Here is a 19,897-nt window from a genome sequence, read left to right on the forward strand (position 1 = left end):
AATGCTGATATTGGCCTGTCAGTTTTCGCTACGAGCTACCGCCGCCGGCTGAGCCGAAGAAGCCAACAACTGAAAAAGCAGCATTCGTCTCCATTAACCTAAAAAGCCAGCGTCGGAAAATGACTGTCTTCTCCGCTGGATGATACCCTCGCCCGCCCCCCGCCCCCTCCTCTCCCCCAGTAGCAGTAAAAGACGGTTGACATGAAGTGATTTCCAAAGCCAGTGTCGGAAAATGGCTGTCATCTCCACTGGATAATTCCTTCCCCCACCCCCACCCCCCAGTGAAAGTAGGTTGACATGAGGTGAAATCCTCTCCAAGCTATTCGCCGTCTCGTTGCTCCTGTAACAATCGCCTCAGCCGACTGGGAGCGGTTAAATAGGCCAGTGGATTTTCAATCTGGGGTTCCTGAGTTTGATCCCGGTCAGACGGGCGCAATAGTCGAGTGGTTACAGCGTTGGACTGTCAATCTGAGGGTCCTGGGTTCGAATCACGGTGACGGCGCCTGGTGGGTAAAGGGTGGAGATTTTTACGATCTCCCAGGTCAACATATGTGCAGACCTGCTAGTGCCTGAACCCCCTTCGTGTGTATATGCAAGCAGAAGATCAAATACGCACGTTAAAGATCCTGTAATCCATGTCAGCGTTCGGTGGGTTATGGAAACAAGAACATACCCAGCATGCACACCCCCGAAAACGGAGTATGGCTGCCTACATGGCGGGGTAAATTTGAAACGGTCATACACGTAAAAGCCCACTCGTGTGCATACGAGTGAACGCAGAAGAAGAAGAAGATCTCGGTCAGTACTGCGGCGGGTACCCGGTAGATCATGTTTTAAGGGTGCAGATTTTCCGGATTTTTTTTGTGTGTGACGTTTTATTTTTTCATTTATTCTTTTATTTATGTGTTGTTTTTTTCCCCATACCGGTCGACGACATATGTTTCCGCAGACCTGCCTTAGTGCCTTAATCGTCCTTGTTTGTACACACATGCAAAAAGATTAAATAGGTCCTACGCACGTTAAAGATTCCGTAATCCATGTCAATGTTTCGGTGGGTTATGGGGGGAAAAAAGAAAGAAACGGGAACACACCAGACATGCACACCGCCCCGAAAACGGAGCATGGCTGCCTGAACGGGCGGGTGATAAAGACGATCAAGCATTTTAAAACCGGCTCACTCGTAGACAGTAGCAATGAACCTATGATTGAACACGCTTCGACGGAGCCAACGATGGAGTTGTGGCTCACGAACACAGAAAGAAAATGAAAGAGTGCTCATTATTTTCGGTTTCAAATAAGCGTCAAAGCCTGTGGACCGCTGTACATATAATAATAGTTTTTATGCTTCTTCACATCTGATTAAAAAAAAAAGTGCATGTGTTTGTGTGCGCGTGTGCGTGCGTGTGTGTGCGAGTGTGTGTGTGTGTGTGTGTGTGTGTGTGTGTGTGTGTGTGTGTGTGTGTGTGTGTCTGTATGTGTGCCAGTGTGTGTGTGTGTGTGTGTGTGTGTGTGTGTGTGAGACAGACAGAGAGAGAGAGAGAGAGAGAGAGAGAGTGAGTGTTTTTTTTTTGTAAGCCCGTTTGTTCAACTGATGTCTTATTCGCAATGCCTTTTGCACAGAACTCGTCAGTGCAACAATGACCGATGTATGACTGAGGCTGTAAACATATTCACCGCGGATGGTTACGTTATGCTTTGTTTGTTTTCCACCAAACACATACACCCATACACGCACCCCCACTCCCACCCACCCAGTAAAAAAAAAAACCCCAAAAACCCCAGCAGAATCAGGACTGTCTGTTTCTGAGTGCACTGAGAAACAGCGATGAGGATGTATATGTATATAGGAATAATCTCCGATGGATGGATCATGTGTTATTAACATCCTGATGGAATTTGTCCCATGGTGAGGTCAAGTTGTTGTGACTTTGCATGGGTCAAGGTCGGTGATGGGGCGGACGTGACTTTGCCCACTAGAAAACTGATAAGCCGCGACCAACGGCATTCACTGTCTAAAGTCAGCTATAGGTTTGTTCTGTTACAAATAAAAGGTCGATGCGAAACGAGAGTGTAGATTGTGAGACAAATGGCGGTGCCTAACTCAAGAGCAAGAATCGTCATCATTACTGCATTGTATTGTATTGTATTGTATTGTATTGTATTGTATTGTATGATAAGCTACTGATATTGCAATGTAGACTAATGTATTATACTGTAGGCTATTGGATTGCTAGTACTATATTGCATTGTGGTATTGCGTTGTGTTGAGACCAGTCAGTATTGCTGGGTTGTATTGTTGTGCCGTTTTTACGGTTGCATCGCTTTGCATTGCATTGCATTGCGTTGTGTTGCACGGTGTTGTGTTGTTAACTCACTTAACTCTCTCCATACGAACGGCGAAAGAGACGACGTTAACAGCGTTTCACCCCAATTACCATCATCAAAATATTGCAAGCGGAAGGCTCTTATACTGAAGACAGTGAATGTTGACAAAGAATACCACAATTCTGACGACGGAAGCTGAAGGTTGGGTCATTCAGACACCCACTGGACATCCAGGGGTCTGTGTAGAGGAGAAGAGAGGACTGGCCGTACTGAGTGAGTTAAGTGTCTTTCCCAAGGGCTCGGACACTGACTGGCAACACGTTGCCGGAACCGGGGCCTCGAACCCTGATCACTGCAACATGAACACTGCACTGGATCAGAAGTCCAACTTGACACCTAACTCAGTGGTCCTCAGTGCCACGGCCGGCGCCTCCGTTGAGGAAATACTGACGCCGGGGACAGTGCAACGTCAATTCAACTTGATTATGTGCATGACGTGATCCTTAGACTACTGACACAAAAGTAGCCTACGTAATGGTTGGATAAGAACCGACCACATGCACAAGTTCAAGCCTCAAACCAGTTAAATGGTGGCCGTGCACTGAAGACCAAATTCTAGACTAATGTCTAGACTTACTCTAAGATCAGCATTCTAGAACTGAGTTTACGTTTAACAGCCTTTTGGCTGACGCCCTGTGAGAATCAGTAACTCACGCGATGCTATCATAAAGATATATATGTAAACACACACACACACACACACACACACACACACACACACACACACACACATATATATATATATATATATATATATATATATATATATCTGTGGATGCGATAGTCACTACAAGTAGGTATACGCGAAACTGATTTTAGCCGGCTGTCGATGGCGACTAAGCAGAAAAAGGTCATAACCTCTCCGACTGACCACCCCCCCGCCCAACCCCTCAGCATCCCCCCTTCCCTCCCCTTCCCTCCCCTCCTCCGCCACCGTGGCAGTCTGCAACGTACCCTGAATCTCAGTCAGTGACAACAGCGGTGCCACGCAACATGAGTTTTGATTGTTTGTTTTCCCGGCAAAATCGATCTGATGCTAACATTCAGCATATCAGTAATGCTATCACACTACCCAACAATAGTAGCCTGAGTCCAATACGATAAACACACACACACACACACACACACACACACACACACACACACACACACACACACACACACACACACACACACACACACACACACACACACAAAGAATAAGAAAGAAAGAAAGAAAAGAGAATGAGAAAGCCTGAGAGACGGAGAGAGAGAGAGAGAGAGAGAGAGAGAGAGAGAGAGAGAGAGAGAGATTGCCGGAGAGAGAGAGAGAGAGAGAGAGAGAGAGAGAGAGAGAGAGAGAGAGAGAGATTGCCGTATATTTCAATTATACAACAGTTAATACATGACTATACTGACCCTATGAGAGGGCGCTTCTGACGGAATCGTGGCCCGGAATTCAAATAGCATGTTCATGAACAACATACGATACGTCCGTCAGTATAGACCGGCCTATACTACTGAAATATAAACAAGGAACAGAGAGAGAGAGAAAGAGAGGGAGAGAGAGAGAGAGACTGAGAGAGAGAGAGAGAGAGAGAGAGAGAGAGAGAGAGAGAGAGAGAGAGGAAAATAACAGTAACTTTAATCCATGTCACACAGCTACACGGAGGTCCGACGTCTACACAGAAACTAACGCAGAAAGAAACTGATGAAAAATTGCTGTCCGGCTCATCAGTGTACGCCTTCACTTGTATTCAACATTCATCTGACATGCACACACAACGAAAATGCAGAAGACGAACACAAATTTCTATCAATTCATCCATGAGATATGATAATGCTTCTCGCTCTGTCTCTCTCTTTCTCTCTCGTTCTCTCTCTGTCTCTGCCGGTCTGAGTCGTCTGTCTCTGTCTCTGTCTCATGTTTGTCTGTCTGTCTCTCTCAGCTCTCTCTTGTTTTTCACAGTCAGTGTTTTGTTTTTGTGATTTTTGTTTGGTTGTTTTGTGTTTGTTTGTTTTTTGTTTAAAAAAAAAAATCAGTTTCTGAACTTAACCACAAACAGAAGAGGCGAAACGAAACAAAACATAGTTTGTATGTATCAACTTCGTGTTATGATTTTAAAAACAGACCGAGGCAAAGGGTGTTGTCCATGGAATTCGAAAGTGGGATGGGATTTAAACTGACGCACACTACTACTAGAGCACTGACAACCCACCCGACCGGTTGTCAAAGCCCAGATGCTTAGCTGAAGGGTCTTGGGTGGAGCCACTAAGAGGGCTGGACTGATTATCACGGGTGAAGGACGAGATCGAGTCGGTGGGTGTGGATCATTTACTGACCCCACCCCTGCCTCTATCCCATGACCCTTCCCATTTTCTTCAGTTCTGTTTCTATTGCAAAGAATGTAAGGGTGTGGGGGTGGAACGGATGGCATGGTCAACATAGACATGACACTGACGTTGGTAACATCAGCCCCTTCCCTTTACTATTCTTTTTCGTGAGTGTGTGTGTGTGTGTGTTTATCAGTCAGTGCGTGTATGTGCGTGTGTGTGTGTGTGTGTGTGTGTGTGTGTGTGATTAATTGTGTGTTTGCTGGGAGGGGTAGAAACGTCACGACAGCCATCCAAATTAAACAAGGCAAGTCCACATTACTTTGAAAGCAAGAGAGAGCGAGGTGCTTGCGCAAGTTTCGGTCCGCTCGATCTGCATTCCACTCTCCTCCCACCACTGACAGAAGAGGTCACGGCCGCGAGGTGGCGCTAGCTTTCAACTTCGGGGTCACAATTGTTTAGGTGCATGAATCTGCGATCGTCGTCTGCTGCAACACTTGCTCATCAAGCCTTCTCCTCGTGAAAACGCGTGGCGTCGTTCGCTTTTGGCAGCTGTTTAGGCACCTGTTGATTTGGGTAAGTATAAATCATCTGTTTTTGGTGTGCTGTAAATGACGTTCCATTGATTTTGAAAGATGTCTAGTGGCGGATGAAGCAGTGTGCAGTCAGTTGCTGTAGCTGAAGCGGCCGTGTACTACTCTTGTTCAGTACACAGCATAAGCGTATGGTGGATCGACCGCCGAAGCCCCCGCCACTACCCCCACGGTTGCGGCGTTCGTTTTCTGCTTCATTCGCCAGTTGGGGGTGAAACCTAGACCCCAGACATTATTGTTTGTTTACGCAGACAACGGTTCCCAGCTTTTAACCCCTTGGGTGTCTAACGCCAAGCTGCAGAAGATGAAGGTTCCATCCAGAGAGCGGAGATGCGCCTTAAAATACTATTTAAAAAATAAATGATTAAACAGCAGATGTGGTGTAGCGTATATGGATCAGTCCGCTTGAAACTGGAAACTGAAGTAGAAACAGTTGAAGGTGTGACTCAGTGGTGCTGTGTTACTGTTAGATGCTGGAGCTGGCCATCTGCACGCACGCCTTCCTTCCATCCTTCCGTAGTGTGATCACAGTCAATACCTGACTATTCTATCACTGACTAAAAGGAGGTCTGCGGAAGATATATCTAGGTCTATATAGAGTGGACAGGTTTCCTAGCCGAAAAAAGTGTGCTACTACTTTTCTTCCAGAAGACATGCATACAAGGAGTCGAAAACTTGGGATGCAGATCCAGGGAGCATAATTTTTAATTGATCCCCCCTCAGCACCCCTACGCCATCATCCCCTAACCCCCCAAAACAAAGCGATATAGTGTTTAGTTCATCAAATGCTCTGTTTCACTGTCTTGAATTCTGGGACCAGTTTCATCGATAATGTATATATTTTGCAATGCAGTGGTGTGAGAAATTTGGCTTGTAACGGACCATTTCAAATGAGTGTAACATGTAAGAAGAAAGAAAGAAAGAAAGAAACAAGAGAGGCAAGGCCTTCAAGGCTCACTTGTGATACACTTAAAAAAAAAAAAAAAAATCTAATCGTCAAAATGTGTTCTGTATTTGTTATTATAAAGCTTTGGGTTAAAAGAAAGGAAAAAGAAAAAAGAAAAGAAAAAAAAATCCTAACAGCAGATTTGAACCCTGCATGTTCGGGTGAGAAGAAACTGTCTTACCCAATACACTATTGTGGCTCCTTAACTGATGTTAAAAAATTTAACATTTAAACATGCTTTTTTAAAAAGGGCGATAAATGGATTGAGGTATTCGCAGTGAGAATGCTGTTTAAATCATATTATTCTGGTGTATCTTTCGCATTAAAAAAATCTTTAAGGGCAATTAAAAATTCTTTTTAAGTCTGTGGTAAAGGAGACATGGCTATCAAGCAATCACATAGCAACATTTAGCCATTTTTTCTGGATCTAGATAGATGTACAAGTTTAGTTACACCCGCTGGGAATCGTATGACGCGGTAGATTCAATTTCTCTTTTATGTTCATTCTAGTTTTATAGTTTTAAAGTTGATATTGCCGTCAAAAGAAGGCACTAGCCAGCGGGACAAAGGGGAGGTTACCTACTTCCGAGAGGTTATCGGCCGTAGTTGCTTTCGTTTTCTCCGCATAGGTGGATAGTAGTTTGCACAGGACAGGAATGTCAGACCCCTGCCGGAGTCTGCACAAGTTGGGTCATGGTAAGTATGTTATTTAAACGTAATTTTAGATAGAAAATTTCCATTTTGTTAAACTAACAACATGTAGAGCCAAGTACAAGTACTTTTAAACATCGTATGAAGTGAAAAGAACTTCATTTTGAGAAAAGTCGAGACTGGAAATTTTTACGTATCATCAAGGATATTAACTCTCATGGTTTATTATTTTTAACTGTGAATCCCGACTGATTTTGTTGATATTTTTATGCCAGTTTGGGGCATAATCCAGTAAGTGATGAGGTGTTCACAAATCTTTCTCTGAATAAATATTGAATGGTCTCATTCTCCAACTTTCCATCACATGTTATCATGTATTGTCGATTGAATATAGGATTGAACGGGTAGGTCAACAACTTGAAACAAAATGGCGTCCTTCACGTTCACGAGGAATATGAGCACACACTTTGAATATGTATAAATATGTGTACGCAATTGATTTTTGTCCATAATGTTCAGGGCTCAGCCAGTAGATCTATAAAGTCCACTTGGAGCATTGATTTTAGTATTTTCTGAAAAAGACTACTGGGGTGAATGAACATAGTGAAAGCCCTGAACACTGAGAGTAAAACACACAAGCTTTGTATGTATTGAGTATAATTTCAAAATGTAATGTTTAAGATGAGAAAGATCAGTTTAAAGCAAACCCCAATAGCATTAATTACAGATTATATCTCCCAATCAAACCATATAATTATGTGACCTGCTTCAAGACAAAATTTTACAAAAAACAAGAACACCAGAGAATCGACAGACAGACAGAAAATAAGAAAAAACTTAGCCGTATGGAGAGCACAGGAACAGGAGTCATAATGGCTGCCGGAAAAAGAGGACACTAGCCAGCGGGACAAAGTGGAGGTTACCTACTTCCGGGAGGTTATCAGCTGTAGTTTGTTTTCTCCGCATAGGTGGATAGTAGTTTGCACACGACAGGAATGTCAGACCCCTGCCGGAGTCTGCACTAGTTGGGTCACGGTAAGTATGTTGTTTAAACATAATTTTAGATAGAAAATTTTCTTTTTTACTATCTGCACCAAAGACATGTACCAGAAATATAACTTCCATGCTTAGCAAAAGAAGTTCTTGTTTGAACAAAAAATGATAAAAATGACTGCTCTTGATGTTGTTTCAGAATATCAGATCAAAGTGCCAAGTTCAGAGAGTAAACAAAAATATAAATATAACAGTAAATTCAATTTGCATATAATTTGCCTTTTTTGTTGTTGTTGTTTTTTGCCCATACCAGAGGTGCAATATTGTTTTAAACAAGATGACTGGAAAAAACTTAATTTTTCCTATTTTTAAGCCAAATTTGGTGTCAGCTGACAAAGTATTTGCAGAGAAAATGGCAATGTTATAGTTTACCACGGACACACACACACACACACACACACACACAGACAACCGAACACTGGGTTAAAACATAGACTCACTTGTTTACACAAGTGAGTCAAAAACCTGCTCTGCAACAATTTTTTTTTTTACAGCATTGAGAGAGAGAGAGAGAGAGAGAGAGCGCGAGCTCATACACCCATACCCTCACCCCCCACTGTTTTCTCTGCTCTGTCTCAGATTCGTTGACCTGGGAACTGAAGCAGATTTTTTAATCACTTCATTGCAGGATATGATCAGAAATACTTTTTTCCAATAACTTTTTTTTTCTACAATAGTTGTGTGTTAACTACAAAATCAGTCTATATTATATACATTGTTGAATAGTTTGATTCTTGCTAGTTAAGCAGATTTCACCCCTTTTTTCATATTTTTTTTTCCATCGTAGATGGATACTGTATTATGTATATATGTTTCAAGATTTGTAATACTTTTTCAGTCTATGCATGTGTACTGACTTATCATAATTGCTGTCAAGCTTGAGTACTTTACACACACTTAGTGGTGAAGACCTCCCCATCACACTTCTAGCTCCTTCTCCACACACACACACACACACACACAAATACACACCTACACACACACACACACACACACACACACAGACAAAACCACACCCACACCCAGCAAATATACACTCTCACACACTGACCAGCACATACACAGACATAGACACACAAACAGATGCATACACACGCATGTGCACACACACACACACACACACACACACACACACACACACATGTACACACTGTCACACACACTCTCTCCCTCATGCACACAAACACCCACAGACAGACAGACAGACAGACAGACAGACACACACACACACACACACACACACACACACACACACACACACACACACACACACACATGTTCACACTCACACACACAGGCACATGCACAGAGTCATGTCTGCCCCTGCATAATTTGCACCACCCAACAGTCAAGTCATTCATAAAAAAAAAAACCCTGTATCTGAGACTGGCGTGTAAGGCAGTAAGAATGGCTTTCTTTGAGGAGGGCAGGAGCAATAGATTGAAGGTGGGGGAAGGAGAGAGAAAGCCCTTGAATAATTCATGCCAGGTTGGATCAATAGGAAAGTGCGTAAGGCAAGATAAACCACAGAGGTTTTAGCGTAAATTTGAGTTGTGCACGCTGTTAGTGTTGGAATTTTGATAAATCTGTGGGCTGACTGTTGTTGTATCGTGTTTGAGTGTCAGAATGATTGAAATGTTAAAAGTGAATGTTTGTCAGCATTATTTATTTCAAACTAATAGTGTTTTCCTTTCTGATGGAAACAATAAAACAACGAAGAAGCTGTAAACAAGCATTTGCATCTATTCCATTTACATTGGAATATGATTTACATGGTAATGATTACATCTATTCCAACAATACTGAAACATGATTGCCATGGTGATGTTGTATTGAACATTTTTATTTTATATTGAAAGCGACAATTGTTGATTTTAGCATTGCACGCTGACATATTTTTAGCATTACATAGACTTCACATGTGCGCAGTGTGGGAGGGACTGTCACTCCTGTGTTGGCCTGTCCAACCACACCCCACGCTGTATCAGTCACCACCCAGAGCGTAACTCCATATTCTCTCGAGACTCGACATAAGCCTGTCTGTCTGTCTCTGCATCAGTGTGTGACCCAGGTTCGCTTCCAGAAGCCCATAGCTGAGTGTGGTGCGGGCTCCAATCACCACACAGCAGATAGTTATCCACTGAGCATGGTGCTCACATTTAACAAATTCCACCTCTCTCTCTCTCTCTGTGTCTGTGACATCTGTCTCTCTTGATTTCTCTCTCTCTGACATCTATCTCTCTTGATTTCTCTCTCTCTGACATCTGTCTCTCTTGATTTCTCTCTCTCTCTGACATCTGTCTCTCTTGATTTCTCTCTCTCTCTCTGACATCTGTCTCTTGATTTCTCTCTCACTCTGACATCTATCTCTCATGATTTCTCTCTCTCTCTCTGACATCTGTCTCTCTTGATTTCTCTCTCTGACATCTGTCTCTCTTGATTTCTCTCTCTCTGACATCTGTCTCTTGATTTCTCTCTCTGACATCTGTCTCTTGATTTCTCTCTCTGACATCTGTCTCTTGATTTCTCTCTCTGACATCTGTCTCTCTTGATTTCTCTCTCTGACATCTGTCTCTCTTGATTTCTCTCTCTCTGACATCTGTCTCTTGATTTCTCTCTCACTCTGACATCTGTCTTGATTTCTCTCTCTCTCTGTGACATCTATCTCTCTTGATTTCTCTCTCTCTCTGACATCTATCTCTCTTGATTTCTCTCTCTCTCTGACATCTGTCTCTTGATTTCTCTCTCACTCTGACATCTCTTGATTTCTCTCTCACTCTGACATCTGTCTCTTGATTTCTCTCTCTCTCTGACATCTGTCTCTCTTGATTTCTCTGTATCTCTCTCTCCCATGCTTTCAAAGTAACCATGATTTGTCTTGTTTAATTTAAATACCTGTGGCCACCCCATTATATTTGTTCCATGTTGTTTCTATCTGCAAGTCTCTCTCTCTGTCTCTCTCTCTGTCTCTCTGTCTCTGTCTCTCTCTGTCTCTCTCTCTCTCTCTCTCTCTCTGTGTGGTATTGTTGGAAAGTAAGGTAGACGAGTTGTATCAGAGGTAACACAGGGGAATGGGTGAGATTAAATTGTTTAAAGGACAGTGCAAGTTCTTGTTGCTCTTGGTTAATTCTAGAATTGAAAAGCAAAAAGATTGAAAAAGAAGACAACCCAAGAATAACTGAATCTGTGCCTCCATACTGTCTTTTCTCCTTATTTTTTCATACATTTTTTTTTTTATCGGATTGTTTATGACAGCTTCCTATTTCACGGCTGCACAGTTTCAGTTTTTATTTAGCCTTCAGCTGGTTGTACCTATTGCATGTCATCAGACATTTCAGCCCCAAAGCCAGCGGTATGCAAGTAGTGCTTTAGAGTCATAATCTCGGTCTAATTAGTCAGTGTAGGCGTGCCGTGGGGTTTAGCAGGAGGATGTGAGACCATCTGTTGGTTAGATGTCGTCATCCCAGAGCTACATGAGGTGAGGAGAGTGGGGAGGGGGCGGAGGTGGGGGTGGGGAGGGCATGGTTGGGGTCTGTGTGTGTCTGGGTGGTGGTGGTAGTGTGTGTTGTTGTACAAGGTATGGTAATGAGTCCACTCAAAGGACAGGAGGCAGCTGGTGCGTGTGTACATTAGTGTGTGTGTGTTTTTTTTTTTTGTGTGTGTGTGTTTGTGTGTGTTTGTGTGGATGAGTCAGGTTTATTTTTTTAGAATAATATTTAACCATAGATTTCACACAGACACACTCACAGACACACTCACAGACACACACATGGACACACAGGCACAGACACACGCAGAGACAGAAACAGACACACCCACACACACACAGACACACACACACACACACACACACACACACACACACACACAGAGTGTATTAGGCTGAAATGATGGTGAAATGATGAGATGAACAGGCAGACATATCTGAATGCATGAAAAGGGACTGTCAAACCCCTAGGCCAAATGATTAATCAGTGAATTGTTTGTCATCATATGGAGATATCCACTTATACTTACAGAAGTGTATGTGATTTATGTTTAATGTTTATGTTAAGAGCAGCATGCACTTAGCGCACATAAAAAAAGAACCCATGGCAACAAAAGGGTTGTTCCTGGCAAAAATCTGTAGAAAAATCCACTTTGATAGGAAAAACAAATAAAACTGCACGCAGGAAAAAAAATACAAGAAAAAAGAAAAAAATGTTGGTGCTGTAGTATAGGAACACGCTCTCCCTGGGGAGAGCATCCCGAATTTCACACAGAGAAATCTGATAAAAAGAAATACAAAATACGAAAAATTTTACACACACACACACACACACACACACACACACACACACACACACACACACACACTCACTCACTCACTCACTCACTCACTCACTCACACTCACTCACTCACTCACACACACATACACGCGCACACGCATTCACACTCACGCTCATGCACTCACACACTCTTTCTACACACACACACTCATACACTCACAGACTCTGTCTCTCAATTACAGACACACACACACACACACACACACACACACACACACACACACACACACACACACACTGTCTCTCAATCAACCCCCCTCCCCCCGCCCCCTCCTGAACCCCCCTCCCACACACATACTCACACAATTTCTTAAGGATGTGAAAAATATATCCTGACTTGCTGGAATTGCAGAATTTTATTATGATGCCCAGGCCAGGTCTGCAGAAGGAAGGGATGGTGATGTGGGGGTGGGGGTTGTGGTGGTGGTAGTTTGGATTGAAAGGCTTTTTTTGTTGTCTACAAGATGTCTGTGTGTTATTTTCATTTTTCTTTTCTTTTTCGTATCCTTATAGTGCAACATGTTTCTTGCTAATGATAAACCAGCTGTTGCTTATTAGTCCAGTTCTAAGCAGCTGTTGAGCAGAGGCAGACACATTTCAGTTATTGTTTCTTTGGTAGCTGGTTTGTTCTTGCAAGTTTGACGATTTTAGACTGTGAAGAAAACTCTTGTGTATGTGTGTGTGTGTGTGGGTGGTTCAGCCGGTATGGTATTATGAAAACTGGACTTGGGGAAATAAAAATAAGATAGAATGAGTGGGATATAAGACAGACAGACAGACAGACTCAGGGAGACAGACAGACAGACTCAGGAAGACAGACAGACAGACAGACAGACTCAGGAAGACAGACAGACAGACTCAGGAAGACAGACAGACATGCAGACAGACCTGAAAAGACCTAATTTATCTTTTGATGTGTGTGCACAGAACAAAACAAGCAAAAAAAAAACAAAAAAAAATGACCCATAAAACAAAAACAAACTCTCTCTCTCTCTCTCTCTCTCTCTCTCTCTCTCTCTCTCTCTCTCTCTCACACACACACACACATATACAAAACAACAAAAAAGTATAAAAACACAAAACAACAACAACAAAAAAAGTATGTGAAAAACACTTCAAGCCACAGGTGGGAGTTCTCACAAGATCTGCGTTATCACCAGTGTGATTATTGACAAATGAATTATAAATCTGAGCTGCTTCATGAAAATAATCATCTTAATGGTCAGACCTAATTGGAGGGGTGGGGGTGGGGGAGAAGAGAAGGGAGCCGTGCTGGGAAGTGGTGGTGATGGTAGGGATGGTGGTTGGGAAAGGCTGGAGGAGGATTATAAGTGTCTTTCGTTTTTATCTCATGAGATTTCATGGTTTGAAAAAAAAAAAAAAAATTCAGGGGAAGCCACATAACTGACTAAGCTTTGGGTGAAACAGGAAAGAGGGAGGGAGGGAGAAAGAGAGAGAAAGAAAGACAGAGACAGAGAGTTTTTGTTGGCAAACACACTCACGTGTGTGTGTGGTGTGTGTGTGTGTGTGTGTGTGTGTGTGTGTGTGTTTGAATGCATATGTGTGAGTGTGTGTGTGAGATTTTGTGGGGTGTGTGTGTGTGTGTGTGTGTGTGTGTGTGCATACATGTGTGTGTGTGTGTGTGTGTGTGTGTGTGTGTGTGTGTGTGTGTGTTAGCGCACACATCCTCCCTTCATCCTCCTGTGCCATTCAGCAGTGATCATGACTTTGAACGCGAAACTTCCAAGAGAGTCCCACCGGACCCTCTGGAAGAGCACACACACATGAAGTAGAGTAATTAAGAGTCCCAGTGAAAAAAAATCCTTCACCCTCAGACTCCTCAGTAGCTGTGAAGAAGACACACAAGAGACAAAAAGGCTAACACGTGCAACCTGTAAACAGGGTTCCCAGTGATTCCATCTGCAGCCTGTAGTGATTGTCTACAATTGCCCAGTACGGACGAAACACACGTGTGAGGGGGCGTTAAACAGGGTTCCCAGTGATTCCATCTGCAGCCTGTAGTGATTGTCTACAATTGCCCAGTATGGACGAAACACACGTGTGAGGGGGCGTTAAACAGGGTTCCCAGTGATTCTATCTGCAGCCTGTAGTGATTGTCTACAGTCGCCCAGTACGTGTGAGGGGGCGTTAAACAGGGTTCTCAGTGCTTCCATCTGCAGCCTGTAGTGATTGTCTACAATTGCCCAGTGCGTGTGAGGGGGCGTTAAACAGGGTTCCCAGTGCTTCCATCTGCAGCCTGTAGTGATTGTCTACAATTGCCCAGTACATGTGAGGGGGCGTTAAACAGGGTTCCCAGTGCTTCCATCTGCAGCCTGTAGTGATTGTCTACAGTCGCCCAGTACGTGTGAGGGGGCGTTAAACAGGGTTCTCAGTGCTTCCATCTGCAGCCTGTAGTGATTGTCTACAATTGCCCAGTGCGTGTGAGGGGGCGTTAAACAGGGTTCCCAGTGCTTCCATCTGCAGCCTGTAGTGATTGTCTACAATTGCCCAGTACATGTGAGGGGGCGTTAAACAGGGTTCCCAGTGCTTCCATCTGCAGCCTGTAGTGATTGTCTACAGTCGCCCAGTACGTGTGAGGGGGCGTTAAACAGGGTTCCCAGTGCTTCCATCTGCAGCCTGTAGTGATTGTCTACAATTGCCCAGTACGTGTGAGGGGGCGTTAAACAGGGTTCCCAGTCCTTACATCTGCAGCCTGTAGTGATTGTCTACAGTCGCCCGGTACGTGTGAGGGGGCGTTAAACAGGGTTCCTAGTGCTTCCATCTGCAGCCTGTAGTGATTGTCTACAGTCGCCCAGTACGTGTGAGGGGGCGTTAAACAGGGTTCCCAGTGCTTCCATCTGCAGCCTGTAGTGATTGTCTACAGTCGCCCAGTACGTGTGAGGGGGCATTAAACAGGGTTCCCAGTGCTTCCATCTGCAACCTTTAGTGATTGTCTACAATTGCCCAGTACGGACGAAACACATGTGTGAGGGGGCGTTAAACAGGGTTCCCAGTGCTTCCATCTGCAACCTTTAGTGATTGTCTACAATTGCCCAGTACGGACGAAACACACGTGTGAGGGGGTGTTAAACAGGGTCCCCAGTGATTCCATTTGCATCCTAACCAGCAGCAACATGTGTGCTGCTGTTTTAGGGCCAGTGATCAATAACAGGAAAGTTGTTGTCTTAAGACGCTTGGCCTTCTTGGTGAGGAGGTAACTTGGATGAAGTTTGAACCAGTATGGGTGTGTGGTGTGAAGAGTCAAGATCCCTGCTTTAATGTATGTGTACTCAGACAAGACAGACACATACATACACACATGTATGCGTGCGTTCATGCATGCACATGCATACACACACACACACAGCCACATGCAAGCTGAAACCCGAAAACACACATTCTCTCTTAGTCCACTTGTCTGTCTGTCACACATACACATACATGCACACACACATACATGCGCATGTGTCAATCTGTCAAGAACCCATTCAGGATGTTGTGTTAGGAAGTCTGTCAAGGTTCATCAAGTATCTCAGTAAAGCATTGTGACATGCTTCGCAATTTAGGAGTAGGCTCTACAGAGCAGTTGACAGCTTTTCACTTCCTGGGACTACAACACTGGATGTATGTGCATTACAGAATGGAGAAGTCTCTTTTGATCAGCACATGATGTGTGGTTCAGCTTGTTGGATTCAGCCACCCCTCCCTTGCCTCAGACTCCCTCCCTTCCCTTTCACACCTTCCCTCCCTCCCACCTCCCCTTCTAACCCCACCATACAGGCAGCCATACTATGTTTTCGGGGCTGTGAATGCTGGTTTATGTTCATCTTTCCATAACCCACCAAACACTGACATGGGTAACAGGATCTAAATGCGCTTATTTCATATCTGCATGTGTGTACACACAAAAGGTATTTAGTCACTTGCAAGTCTTCACACCTGTTTACCTGGAAGATTGGAAAAATATCCATCCTTAACCCCAGAAGACGCAGCGCAGCTGGGGTTCGAACCCAGGACCCTAGGATTGAAAATCCAGTGCTCTTACTTGATCTGCTATCATTGACGGGCGCAATAGCCGAGTGGTTAAAGCGTTGGACTGTCAATCTGAGGGTCCCGGGTTCGAATCACGGTGACGGCGCCTGGTGGGTAAAGGGTGGAGATTTTTCCGATCTCCCAGGTCAACGTATGTGCAGACCTGCTAGTGCCTGAACCCCCTTCATGTGTATATGCAAGCAGAAGATCAAATACGCACGTTAAAGATCCTGTAATCCATGTCAGCGTTCGGTGGGTTATGGAAACAAGAACATACCCAGCATGCACACCCCCGAAAACGGAGTATGGCTGCCTACATGGCGGAGTAAAAACAGTCATACACGTAAAAGCCCACTCGTGTGCATACGAGTGAACGCAGAAGAAGAAGAAGAAGATCTGCTATCATGCCTATTATGATTGGTAGGATGAAGACCAAGGCACAGACTTCACTAAATCCATGGGACCAGGCCCTGCAAAGACAGGGCTACAGCGGTAATGACTTCAGTCCGTGTATGTTATGCATAAGGAACCAAAGCACTGAGAGAGAGCATTGGATGTACGTAACCACTGACCATGTAAAGGAAAGATGCCATCATGGTAATCAGCTTACATGGTCAAGACCCTTGGGGTCTTCTGCCGCGACCAGGTTACCATCATAGGAAACCACAGGCCTGTCAAGCCAGTCCCAGCTTATGTGACAGCGTGGGTATGAGCATTCTAATGGACTGTCCATGACCAATAATAGTGTAAGAGGGAAATGAAGACGGTGGCTGCATCAGGGATGGGAGATGCTCTCTCTCTCTGTCTCTCTCTCTGTCTCTCTCTGTATATATGTATATAACAATGACAATAAAGGAATGTATTAAACTGCACTTCAAAAATACAAACAACAAAACCACAAACAACAGCACAGAAAAAAAAGCTGTAATGAAAAAAAGGATTAAATTAATAGTTGAAACAAACACAACACAAAATTAGATACACGAAATGCTGGTCTATAGTGACCAATGTGTGTAGTGGTTGCTGGCTTTTGCTGAATGAACACTAGAGTGATTCAGTTCGTATTTAGCAGATGTTTTGTTCAAATGCAAGTCACTAGGTGTACATTATTTAAACCTGGGTGTGAATGATGTCATTTTAAACAAATCTAGACAGGTTCTTACCCAACTCTGTGCTTTGTGCACTTGCTGTGGTAAGAAAATGTCTCAATTTGACATATTTCACTGCCGGATCTGAATGACATATAATATCAAGACCAGTAACTTTGCTCAATTTGACATATTTGGCTCCCAGATCTAAATGACAGTGACTTTGCTTGATTTGACATATTTCGCTGCCAGCTCTGAATGGCATTTGATATCAAGACCAGTAACTTTGCTTCAAGGGAGACAACTTCAGGTCAGTGCTGTTCTGCCCATCCCACCAGCCAGCATGGGCAGAAACAACCTCAGAAACTTTCCAACATGGTGGTGATGATGCCTTGCTTTGCTGATTTTGTAATGTTTGATGTTTGCTTTGTATACAGTGGTGGATAAAGATATTGCGAAAGGGGAAAGTAGACAGTGTTTGCCTTGCAATCAATGCTGGACAAAGATTTACTTAAGGAGGAGAAGAAAAATCTGTATGAAACATTTGCCAAGTTGTGTACTGACACTGACATGTGTGCACATGTGACACCCTCAGGTAAACACAGACCATTGTGTTTTGTCTGTTCAGTATTGCGTTTAAAAAAAAAAGAAAATCACATGCAGCTTTGGCGTTTTTGATTTCTGAGGCACAACAGATCTGTTGTAAGGGGAAGAGTGTAAAGGCTGTCTGCATATTGAAAGGACTTGACTGAGGCTTTCTGTTGCCTAGAGAGTGAAAGGTGGTTCCACTGATCCATGTGAAAGAAAAACATTCTTGAAGTATAAAGGAGTGCTCGCACCTGTGTGTGTGTGTGTGTGTGTGTGTGTGTGTTCAGGTTAAGAAAAGAAATAAAGATGGAATAGTCAAGAGAAAATCAACAGCTGGCTACTTCTGAATCACATAAACTATAAAGTGATTTGATACTTGTGTCAGGAGAGAGAGAGAGAGAGAGAGAGAGAGAGAGAGAGATTTCAATACATGATAATCTTTAAAAGTGATTCCTTCACACACACCCCCAACCCCCTCCCACCCCCACCACTCATCATCTTCCACTGCTGCATGACCCCCCCCCCCCCCAGCCCCCCTTCCCTACCCCTGTAACAATTGACATGGGAGAAAATGCCCCCCCTCCCCATCCCCCTGCCCCCCCCCTCATCCCCCCCCCAACCCCCTCACCTCACATTCACACCCCCTTCATCCACACCACACTAGTTATAAAATAAAATTAAAAAAAAAAAAAAAAAAAAAAAAAAGAAGCGACAAGCGCTTCCTCATCACAGGTGGACACAGCACCGATGCGCGTGCAGTGGCTTGCAATATTGATGACTGCCGCCTCTGTCACTGGTGGTGACAGTGGTGTACATGGCATCACTGTCCCTGCACTGTACACCGACACAGGTGTGTGCGCTTCTTTTCACCTAGCCGCCATGGCTGGAGGAAGAGGAAGGGGAGGAGGGGTGGAGGTAGGCTGGGTGTGTGTGGGGGTGGGGCTGAGTGGTGGGGTAGGCGACTGTTGAAAGGGGGAGAGGTGGGGGTGGATTATTCATCACGGGACCCTGTCCTGGCCATTACTGGTCTGTCTGCCTATTCATGCTAGCGGCAGTCTGGTGCCGGTTGTGGAAACTGTTGCATGCAGGATAGAATAGAACAGAACGGAATAAAATAGAAGAGAGTTTTTTCTAATTACCTAGTGAATGGGGGTCACACGGAACATTGGGACTGTGTGGGGCGAGGACAAGGGTAGGGTATACTACATGAAAGATATAATACATGAAAGGTACAAACATGAATTGGAAATCATATACAAACACAAATATAGAAGGATTTTTGACACATGCATATATATATATACATTTAAGTACTTGTGCATGTGAAACTCTCCTTCACATGCAGGCACACACACACACACACACACACACACACACACACACACACACACACACAGAGAAAGTGGAAGGTAAATTTCTTAAACAACACCACAAAACAGGTGATATGCTCTGAGTGTGTGCATGTGTGTGTGTGTGTGTGTGTGTGTGTGTGTGTGTGTGTGTGTGTGTGTGTGTGTTGTATTATCAAGAATGTTGATGGTTTGAATTTTGACTGTGTCGGGTCAAATACAGATGGGAATTTTGTTGTGTTTTTTTGCCAGTTTTTCCTGTGCAGACATCATTATACCTTAATTAACCATCCTTGTATGTGAATCAAGGGTGAAGATTAAAATGTGCAAAGGAAAAAAAAAATCTATTGAATTAATTGCCAGCACTGGGGGTGGTGTAAATACACCCAGTATGCATGCACTGTTTGTGAAAAAGTGTTATAGGCAGTGTTTGCAGAGCCAGGCTTGTTGAAACTCACCAATCAATGATGGAACAATGGATGTACTTGTGTGTGTGTGTGTGTGTGTGTGTGTGTGTGTGTTGGGAGGTTAGAGGGGACAGCTATGCATGAAAGCATGCCAGATTGCTTT

The 19,897-nt window shown here is 43.8% G+C and overlaps 1 protein-coding gene across 1 annotated transcript in view; it reads left to right on the top strand.

Annotated features, from left to right (window-relative positions):
- Positions 1-5,137: 5,137 nt before the first annotated feature.
- LOC143301636 (CD151 antigen-like) overlaps positions 5,138-19,897 on the top strand; it is a 54,263-nt gene continuing 39,503 nt past the window's right edge. Inside the window, exon 1 of the mRNA XM_076616060.1 lies at positions 5,138-5,274. The gene's annotated coding sequence lies outside the window, so the exon portion shown is untranslated. The remainder of the gene's footprint in view (positions 5,275-19,897) is intronic.

Source organism: Babylonia areolata, chromosome 27 (genome assembly GCF_041734735.1).
Source record: "Babylonia areolata isolate BAREFJ2019XMU chromosome 27, ASM4173473v1, whole genome shotgun sequence".
Lineage (NCBI taxonomy): Eukaryota > Metazoa > Mollusca > Gastropoda > Neogastropoda > Buccinidae > Babylonia > Babylonia areolata.